The sequence below is a fragment of the Symsagittifera roscoffensis genome, chromosome 3 (assembly GCF_963678635.1).
Source record: "Symsagittifera roscoffensis chromosome 3, txSymRosc1.1, whole genome shotgun sequence".
Taxonomy (NCBI): Eukaryota; Metazoa; Xenacoelomorpha; order Acoela; family Convolutidae; genus Symsagittifera; species Symsagittifera roscoffensis.
Genome location: NC_087064.1, coordinates 83,790,753 through 83,800,734, shown reverse-complemented (window position 1 = coordinate 83,800,734; position 9,982 = coordinate 83,790,753). Strand labels below are relative to the sequence as shown.

The following is a 9,982-nucleotide window of genomic DNA, read 5'->3' as shown; positions in this document are numbered from 1 at the left end:
CAAGTGAAGTGAGTGAAGTTTTAACGTTGATTTCTGCAGTTGGACTGCTTGCTTCAGTTTCCATTTCTTTTGAGGCTGCAGATTCAATATTGCAGAACGTAGAGCTGACCAAGTGAAGGGAGTGAACTTTTAACGTTGATTTCTGCAGTTGGACTGCTTGCTTCAGTTTCCATTTCTTTTGAGGCTGCAGATTCAATATTGCAGAACGTAGAGCTGACCAAGTGAAGGGAGTGAAGTTTTAACGTTAATTTCTGCAGTTGGACTGCTTGCTTCATTTTCCATTTCTTTTGAGGCTGCAGATTCAATATTGCAGAACGTAGAGCTGACCAAGTGAAGGGAGTGAAGTTTTAACGTTTATTTCTGCAGTTGGACTGCTTGCTTCAGTTTCCATTTCTTTTGAGGCTGCAGATTCAATATTGCAGAACGTAGAGCTGACCAAGTGAAGGGAGTGAACTTTTAACGTTGATTTCTGCAATTGGACTGCTTGCTTCAGTTTCCATTTCTTTTGAGGCTGGAGATTCAATATTGCAGAACGTAGAGCTGACCAAGTGAAGTGAGTGAAGTTTTAACGTTGATTTCTGCAGTTGGACTGCTTGCTTCAGTTTCCATTTCTTTTGAGGCTGCAGATTCAATATTGCAGAACGTAGAGCTGACCAAGTGAAGGGAGTGAACTTTTAACGTTGATTTCTGCAGTTGGACTGCTTGCTTCAGTTTCCATTTCTTTTGAGGCTGCAGATTCAATATTGCAGAACGTAGAGCTGACCAAGTGAAGGGAGTGAAGTTTTAACGTTAATTTCTGCAGTTGGACTGCTTGCTTCAGTTTCCATTTCTTTTGAGGCTGCAGATTCAATATTGCAGAACGTAGAGCTGACCAAGTGAAGGGAGTGAAGTTTTAACGTTGATTTCTGCAGTTGGACTGCTTGCTTCAGTTTCCATTTCTTTTGAGGCTGCAGATTCAATATTGCAGAACGTAGAGCTGACCAAGTGAAGGGAGTGAACTTTTAACGTTGATTTTTGCAATTGGACTGCTTGCTTCAGTTTCCCTTTCTTTTGAGGCTGGAGATTCAATATTGCAGAACGTAGAGCTGACCAAGTGAAGTGAGTGAAGTTTTAACGTTGATTTCTGCAGTTGGACTGCTTGCTTCAGTTTCCATTTCTTTTGAGGCTGCAGATTCAATATTGCAGAACGTAGAGCTGACCAAGTGAAGGGAGTGAACTTTTAACGTTGATTTCTGCAGTTGGACTGCTTGCTTCAGTTTCCATTTCTTTTGAGGCTGCAGATTCAATATTGCAGAACGTAGAGCTGACCAAGTGAAGGGAGTGAAGTTTTAACGTTGATTTCTGCAGTTGGACTGCTTGCTCCAGTTTCCATTTCTTTTGAGGCTGCAGATTCAATATTGCAGAACGTAGAGCTGACCAAGTGAAGGGAGTGAACTTTTAACGTTGATTTCTGCAGTTGGACTGCTTGCTTCAGTTTCCATTTCTTTTGAGGCTGCAGATTCAATATTGCAGAACGTAGAGCTGACCAAGTGAAGGGAGTGAACTTTTAACGTTGATTTCTGCAATTGGACTGCTTGCTTCAGTTTCCATTTCTTTTGAGGCTGCAGATTCAATATTGCAGAACGTAGAGCTGACCAAGTGAAGTGAGTGAAGTTTTAACGTTGATTTCTGCAGTTGGACTGCTTGCTTCAGTTTCCATTTCTTTTGAGGCTGCAGATTCAATATTGCAGAACGTAGAGCTGACCAAGTGAAGGGAGTGAACTTTTAACGTTGATTTCTGCAGTTGGACTGCTTGCTTCAGTTTCCATTTCTTTTGAGGCTGCAGATTCAATATTGCAGAACGTAGAGCTGACCAAGTGAAGGGAGTGAAATTTTAACGTTGATTTCTGCAGTTGGACTGCTTGCTTCACTTTCCATTTCTTTTGAGGCTGCAGATTCAATATTGCAGAACGTAGAGCTGACCAAGTGAAGGGAGTGAACTTGTAACGTTGATTTCTGCAGTTGGACTGCTTGCTTCAGTTTCCATTTCTTTTCAGGCTGCAGATTCAATATTGCAGAACGTAGAGCTGACCAAGTGAAGGGAGTGAAATTTTAACGTTGATTTCTGCAGTTGGACTGCTTGCTTCAGTTTCCATTCCTTTTGAGGCTGCAGATTCAATATTGCAGAACGTAGAGCTGACCAAGTGAAGGGAGTGAACTTTTAACGTTGATTTCTGCAGTTGGACTGCTTGCTTCAGTTTCCATTCCTTTTGAGGCTGCAGATTCAATATTGCAGAGCGTAGAGCTGACCAAGTGAAGGGAGTGAAATTTTAACGTTGATTTCTGCAGTTGGACTGCTTGCTTCACTTTCCATTTCTTTTGAGGCTGCAGATTCAATATTGCAGAACGTAGAGCTGACCAAGTGAAGGGAGTGAACTTTTAACGTTGATTTCTGCAGTTGGACTGCTTGCTTCAGTTTCCATTTCTTTTGAGGCTGCAGATTCAATATTGCAGAACGTAGAGCTGACCAAGTGAAGGGAGTGAACTTTTAACGTTGATTTCTGCAGTTGGACTGCTTGCTTCAGTTTCCATTTCTTTTGAGGCTGCAGATTCAATATTGCAGAACGTAGAGCTGACCAAGTGAAGGGAGTGAACTTTTAACGTTGATTTCTGCAGTTGGACTGCTTGCTTCAGTTTCCATTTCTTTTGAGGCTGCAGATTCAATATTCCAGAACGTAGAGCTGACCAAGTGAAGGGAGTGAACTTTTAACGTTGATTTCTGCAGTTGGACTGCTTGCTTCAGTTTCCATTTCTTTTGAGGCTGCAGATTCAATATTGCAGAACGTAGAGCTGACCAAGTGAAGGGAGTGAACGTTTAACGTTGGTTTCTGCAGTTGGACTGCTTGCTTCAGTTTCCATTTCTTTTCAGGCTGCAGATTCAATATTGCAGAACGTAGAGCTGACCAAGTGAAGGGAGTGAACTTTTAACGTTGATTTCTGCAGTTGGACTGCTTGCTTTAGTTTCCATTTCTTTTGAGGCTGCAGATTCAATATTGCAGAACGTAGAGCTGACCAAGTGAAGGGAGTGAACTTTTAACGTTGATTTCTGCAGTTGGACTGCCTGCTTCAGTTTCCATTTCTTTTGAGGCTGCAGATTCAATATTGCAGAACGTAGAGCTGACCAAGTGAAGGGAGTGAACTTTTAACGTTGATTTCTGCAGTTGGACTGCTTGCTTCAGTTTCCATTTCTTTTGAGGCTGCAGATTCAATATTGCAGAACGTAGAGCTGACCAAGTGAAGGGAGTGAACTTTTAACGTTGATTTCTGCAGTTGGACTGCTTGCTTCAGTTTCCATTTCTTTTGAGGCTGCAGATTCAATATTTTCAGAGCGTAGAGCTGACCAAGTGAAGGAAGTGAACTTTTAACGTTGATTTATGCAGTTGGACTGCTTGCTTCAGTTTCCATTTCTTTTGAGGTCGGAGATTCAATATTCCAGAACGTAGAGCTGACCAAGTGAAGGGAGTGAAATTTTAACGTTGATTTCTGCAGTTGGACTGCTTGCTTCAGTTTCCATTTCTTTTGAGGCTGCAGATTCAATATTGCAGAACGTAGAGCTGACCAAGTGAAGGGAGTGAACTTTTAACGTTGATTTCTGCAGTTGGACTGCTTGCTTCACTTTCCATTTCTTTTGAGGCTGCAGATTCAATATTGCAGAACATAGAGCTGACCAAGTGAAGGGAGTGAACTTTTAACGTTGATTTCTGCAGTTGGACTGCTTGCTTCAGTTTCCATTTCTTTTGAGGCTGCAGATTCAATATTGCAGAACGTAGAGCTGACCAAGTGAAGGGAGTGAACTTTTAACGTTGATTTCTGCAGTTGGACTGCTTGCTTCAGTTTCCATTTCTTTTGAGGCTGCAGATTCAATATTGCAGAACGTAGAGCTGACCAAGTGAAGGAGTGAACTTTTAACGTTGATTTCTGCAGTTGGACTTTTTGCTTCAGTTTCCATTTCTTTTGAGGCTGTAGATTCAATATTCCAGAATGTAGAGCTGACCAAGTGAAGGGAGTGAAATTTTAACGTTGATTTCTGCAGTTGGACTGCTTGCTTCACTTTCCATTTCTTTTGAGGCTGCAGATTCAATATTGCAGAACGTAGAGTTGACCAAGTGAAGGGAGTGAACTTTTAACGTTGATTTCTGCAGTTGGACTGCTTGCTTCAGTTTCCCTTTCTTTTGAGGCTGCAGATTCAATATTGCAGAACGTAGAGTTGACCAAGTGAAGGGAGTGAACTTTTAACGTTGATTTCTGCAGTTGGACTGCTTGCTTCAGTTTCCCTTTCTTTTGAGGCTGCAGATTCAATATTGCAGAACGTAGAGCTGACCAAGTGAAGGGAGTGAACTTTTAACGTTGATTTCTGCAGTTGGACTGCTTGCTTCAGTTTCCAATTCTTTTGAGGCTGCAGATTCAATATTGCAGAACGTAGAGCTGACCAAGTGAAGGGAGTGAACTTTTAACGTTGATTTCTGCAGTTGGACTGCTTGCTTCAGTTTCCATTTCTTTTGAGGCTGCACATTCAATATTGCAGAACGTAGAGCTGACCAAGTGAAGGGAGTGAACTTTTAACGTTGATTTCTGCAGTTGGACTGCTTGCTTCAGTTTCCATTTCTTTTGAGGCTGGAGATTCAATAATCCAGAACGTAGAGCTGACCAAGTGAAGGGAGTGAACTTTTAACGTTAATTTCTGCAGTTGGACTGCTTGCTTCACTTTCCATTTCTTTTGAGGCTGCAGATTCAATATTGCAGAACGTAGAGCTGACCAAGTGAAGGGAGTGAAATTTTAACGTTGATTTCTGCAGTTGGACTGCTTGCTTCAGTTTCCATTTCTTTTGAGGCTGCAGATTCAATATTGCAGAACGTAGAGCTGACCAAGTGAAGGGAGTGAACTTTTAACGTTGATTTCTGCAGTTGGACTGCTTGCTTCAGTTTCCATTTCTTTTGAGGCTGCAGATTCAATATTGCAGAACATAGAGCTGACCAAGTGAAGGGAGTGAACTTTTAACGTTGATTTCTGCAGTTGGACTGCTTGCTTCAGTTTCCATTTCTTTTGAGGCTGCAGATTCAATATTGCAGAATGTAGAGCTGACCAAGTGAAGGGAATGAAATTTTAACGTTGATTTCTGCAGTTGGACTGCTTGCTTCACTTTCCATTTCTTTTGAGGCTGCAGATTCAATATTGCAGAACGTAGAGCTGACCAAGTGAAGGGGGTGAAATTTTAACGTTGATTTCTGCAGTTGGACTGCTTGCTTCACTTTCCATTTCTTTTGAGGCTGCAGATTCAATATTGCAGAACGTAGAGCTGACCAAGTGAAGGGAGTGAACTTTTAACGTTGATTTCTGCAGTTGGACTGCTTGCTTCAGTTTCCATTTCTTTTGAGGCTGCAGATTCAATATTGCAGAACGTAGAGCTGACCAAGTGAAGGGAGTGAACTTTTAACGTTGATTTCTGCAGTTGGACTGCTTGCTTCAGTTTCCATTTCTTTTGAGGCTGCAGATTCAATATTGCAGAACGTAGAGCTGACCAAGTGAAGGGAGTGAACTTTTAACGTTGATTTCTGCAGTTGGACTGCTTGCTTGAGTTTCCATTTCTTTTGAGGCTGGAGATTCAATATTGCAGAACGTAGAGCTGACCAAGTGAAGGGAGTGAACTTTTAACGTTGTTTTCTGCAGTTGGACTGCTTGCTTCACTTTCAATTTCTTTTGAGGCTGGAGATTCAATATTCCAGAGCGTAGAGCTGACCAAGTGAAGGGAGTGAACTTTTAACGTTGATTTCTGCAGTTGGACTGCTTGCTTCACTTTCCATTTCTTTTGAGGCTGCAGATTCAATTTTGCAGAACGTAGAGCTGACCAAGTGAAGGGGGTGCACTTTTACCGTTGGTGTCTGCAGTTGGACTGCTTGCTTCACTTTCCATTTCTTTTGAGGCTGCAGATTTAATATTGCAGAACGTAGAGCTGACCAAGTGAAGGGAGTGAAATTTTAACGTTGATTTCTGCAGTTGGACTGCTTGCTTCATTTTCCATTTCTTTTGAGGCTGCAGATTCAATATTGCAGAACGTGGAGCTGACCAAGTGAAGGGAGCGAATTTTTAACGTTGATTTCTGCAGTTGGACTGCTTGCTTCAGTTTCCATTTTTTTTGAGGCTGCAGATTCAATATTGCAGAACGTAGAGCTGACCAAGTGAAGGGAGTGAACTTTTAACGTTGATTTCTGCAGTTGGACTGCTTGCTTCAGTTTCCATTTCTTTTGAGGCTGCAGATTCAATATTGCAGAACGTAGAGCTGACCAAGTGAAGGGAGTGAACTTTTAACGTTGATTTCTGCAGTTGGACTGCTTGCTTCAGTTTCCATTTCTTTTGAGGCTGCAGATTGAATATTGCAGAACGTAGAGCTGACCAAGCGAAGGGAGTGAACTTTTAACGTTGATTTCTGCAGTTGGACTGCTTGCTTCAGTTTCCATTTCTTTTGAGGCTGCAGATTCAATATTGCAGAACGTAGAGCTGACCAAGTGAAGGGAGTGAACTTTTAACGTTGATTTCTGCAGTTGGACTGCTTGCTTCAGTTTCCATTTCTTTTGAGGCTGCAGATTCAATATTGCAGAACGTAGAGCTGACCAAGTGAAGGGAGTGAACTTTTAACGTTGATTTCTGCAGTTGGACTGCTTGCTTCAGTTTCCATTTCTTTTGAGGCTGCAGATTCAGTATTGCCGAACGTAGAGCTGACCGAGTGAAGGGAGTGAACTTTTAACGTTGATTTCTGCAGTTGGACTGCTTGCTTCAGTTTCCATTTCTTTTGAGGCTGCAGATTCAATATTGCAGAACGTAGAGCTGACCAAGTGAAGGGAGTGAACTTTAAACGTTGATTTCTGCAGTTGGACTGCTTGCTTCAGCTTCCATTTCTTTTGAGGCTGCAGATTCAATATTGCAGAACGTAGAGCTGACCAAGTGAAGGGAGTGAACTTTTAACGTTGATTCCTGCAGTTGGACTGCTTGCTTCAGTTTCCATTTCTTTTGAGGCTGGAGATTCAGTATTCCAGAACGTAGAGCTGACCAAGTGAAGGGAGTGAAATTTTAACGTTGATTTCTGCAGTTGGACTGATTGCTTCACTTTCCATTTCGTTTGAGGCTGCAGATTCAATATTGCAGAACTTAGAGCTGACCAAGTGAAGGGAGTGAAATTTTAACGTTGATTTCTGCAGTTGGACTGCTTGCTTCAATTTCCATTTCTTTTGAGGCTGCAGATTCAATATTGCAGAACGTAGAGCTGACCAAGTGAAGGGAGTGAACTTTTAACGTTGATTTCTGCAGTTGGACTGCTTGCTTCAGTTTCCATTTCTTTTGAGGCTGCAGATTCAATATTGCAGAACGTAGAGCTGACCAAGTGAAGGGAGTGAACTTTTAACGTTGATTTCTGCAATTGGACTGCTTGCTTCAGTTTCCATTTCTTTTGAGGCTGCAGATTCAATATTGTAGAACGTAGAGCTGACCAAGTGAAGGGAGTGAACTTTTAACGTTGATTTCTGCAGTTGGACTGCTTGCTTCACTTTCCATTTTTTTTGAGGCTGCAGATTCAATATTGCAGAACGTAGAGCTGATCAAGTGAAGGGAGTGAACTTTTAACGTTGATTTCTGCAGTTGGACTGCTTGCTTCAGTTTCCATTTCTTTTGAGACTGCAGATTCAATATTGCAGAACGTAGAGCTGACCAAGTGAAGGGAGTGAACTTTTAACGTTGATTTCTGCAGTTGGACTGCTTGCTTCAGTTTCCGTTTTTCTTTTGAGGCTGGAGATTCAATATTCCAGAACGTAGAGCTGACCAAGTGAAGGGAGTGAAATTTTAATGTTGATTTCTGCAGTTGGACTGCTTGCTTCACTTTCCATTTCTTTTGAGGCTGCAGATTCAATATTGCAGAACGTAGAGCTGACCAAGTGAAGGGAGTGAACTTTTAAAGTTGATTTCTGCAGTTGGACTGCTTGCGTCAGTTTCCATTTCTTTTGAGGCTGCAGATTCAATATTGCAGAACGTAGAGCTGACCAAGTGAAGGGAGTGAACTTTTAACGTTGATTTCTGCAGTTGGACTGCTTGCTTCAGTTTCCATTTCTTTTGAGGCTGCAGATTCAATATTGCAGAACGTAGAGCTGACCAAGTGAAGGGAGTGAACTTTTAACGTTGATTTCTGCAGTTGGACTGCTTGCTTCAGTTTCCATTTCTTTCGAGGCTGCAGATTCAATACTGCAGAACGTAGAGCTGACCAAGTGAAGGGAGTGACTTTTTAACGTTACTTTCTGCAGTTGGACTGCTTGCTTCAGTTTCCATTTCTTTTGAGGCTGCAGATTCAATATTGCAGAACGTAGAGCTGACCAAGTGAAGGGAGTGAACTTTTAACGTTGATTTCTGCAGTTCGACTGCTTGCTTCAGTTTCCATTTCTTTTGAAGCTGCAGATTCAATATTGCAGAACGTAGAGCTGACCAAGTGAAGGGAGTGAATTTTTAACGTTGATTTCTGCAGTTGGACTGCTTGCTTCAGTTTCCATTTCTTTTGAGGCTGCAGATTCAATATTGCAGAACGTAGAGCTGACCAAGTGAAGGGAGTGAACTTTTAACGTTGATTTCTGCAGTTGGACTGCTTGCTTCAGTTTCCATTTCTTTTGAAGCTGCAGATTCAATATTGCAGAACCTAGAGCTGACCAAGTGAAGGGAGTGAACTTTTAACGTTGATTTCTGCAGTTGGACTGCTTGCTTCAGTTTCCATTTCTTTTGAGGCTGCAGATTCAATATTGCAGAACGTAGAGCTGACCAAGTGAAGGGAGTGAACTTTTAACGTTGATTTCTGCAGTTGGACTGCTTGCTTCAGTTTCCATTTCTTTTGAGGCTGCAGATTCAATATTGCAGAACGTAGAGCTGACCAAGTGAAGGGAGTGAACTTTTAACGTTGGTTTCTACAGTTGGACTGCTTGCTTCAGTTTCCATTTCTTTTGAGGCTGCAGATTCAATATTGCAGAACGTAGAGCAGACCAAGTGAAGGGAGTGAACTTTTAACGTTGATTTCTGCAGTTGGACTGCTTGCTTCAGTTTCCATTTCTTTTGAGGCTGCAGATTCAATATTGCAGAACGTAGAGCTGACCAAGTGAAGGGAGTGAACTTTTAACGTTGATTTCTGCAGTTGGACTGCTTGCTTCAGTTTCCATTTCTTTTGAGGCTGCAGATTCAATATTGCAAAACTTAGAGCTGACCAAGTGAAGGGAGTGAAATTTTAATGTTGATTTCTGCAGTTGGACTGCTTGCTTCACTTTCCATTTCTTTTGAGGCTGCAGATTCAATATTGCAGAACGTAGAGCTGACCAAGTGAGGGGAGTGAACTTTTAACGTTGATTTCTGCAGTTGGACTGCTTGCTTCAGTTTCCATTTCTTTTGAGGCTGCAGATTCAATATTGCAGAACGTAGAGCTGACCAAGTGAAGGGAGTGAACTTTTAACGTTGATTTCTGCCGTTGGACTGCTTGCTTCAGTTTCCATTTCTTTTGAGACTGCAGATTCAATATTGCAGAACGTAGAGCTGACCAAGTGAAGGGAGTGAACTTTTAACGTTGATTTCTGCAGTTGGACTGCTTGCTTCAGTTTCCATTTCTTTTGAGGCTGCAGATTCAATATTGCAGAACGTAGAGCTGACCAAGTGAAGGGAGTGAACTTTTAACGTTGATTTCTGCAGTTGGACTGCTTGCTTCAGTTTCCATTTCTTTTGAGGCTGCAGATTCAATATTGCAGAACGTAGAGCAGACCAAGTGAAGGGAGTGAACTTTTAACGTTGATTTCTGCAGTTGGACTGCTTGCTTCAGTTTCCATTTCTTTTGAGGCTGCAGATTCAGTATTGCAGAACGTAGAGCTGACCAAGTGAAGGGAGTGAACTTTTAACGTTGATTTCTGCAGTTGGACTGCTTGCTTCAGTTTC

The 9,982-nt window shown here is 41.9% G+C and overlaps 1 protein-coding gene across 1 annotated transcript in view; it reads left to right on the top strand.

The window, feature by feature from the left end:
• Nucleotides 1-9,982, top strand: part of LOC134842870 (programmed cell death protein 6-like) — a 417,453-nt gene that overhangs the window by 144,955 nt on the left and 262,516 nt on the right. The window lies entirely within an intron of this gene.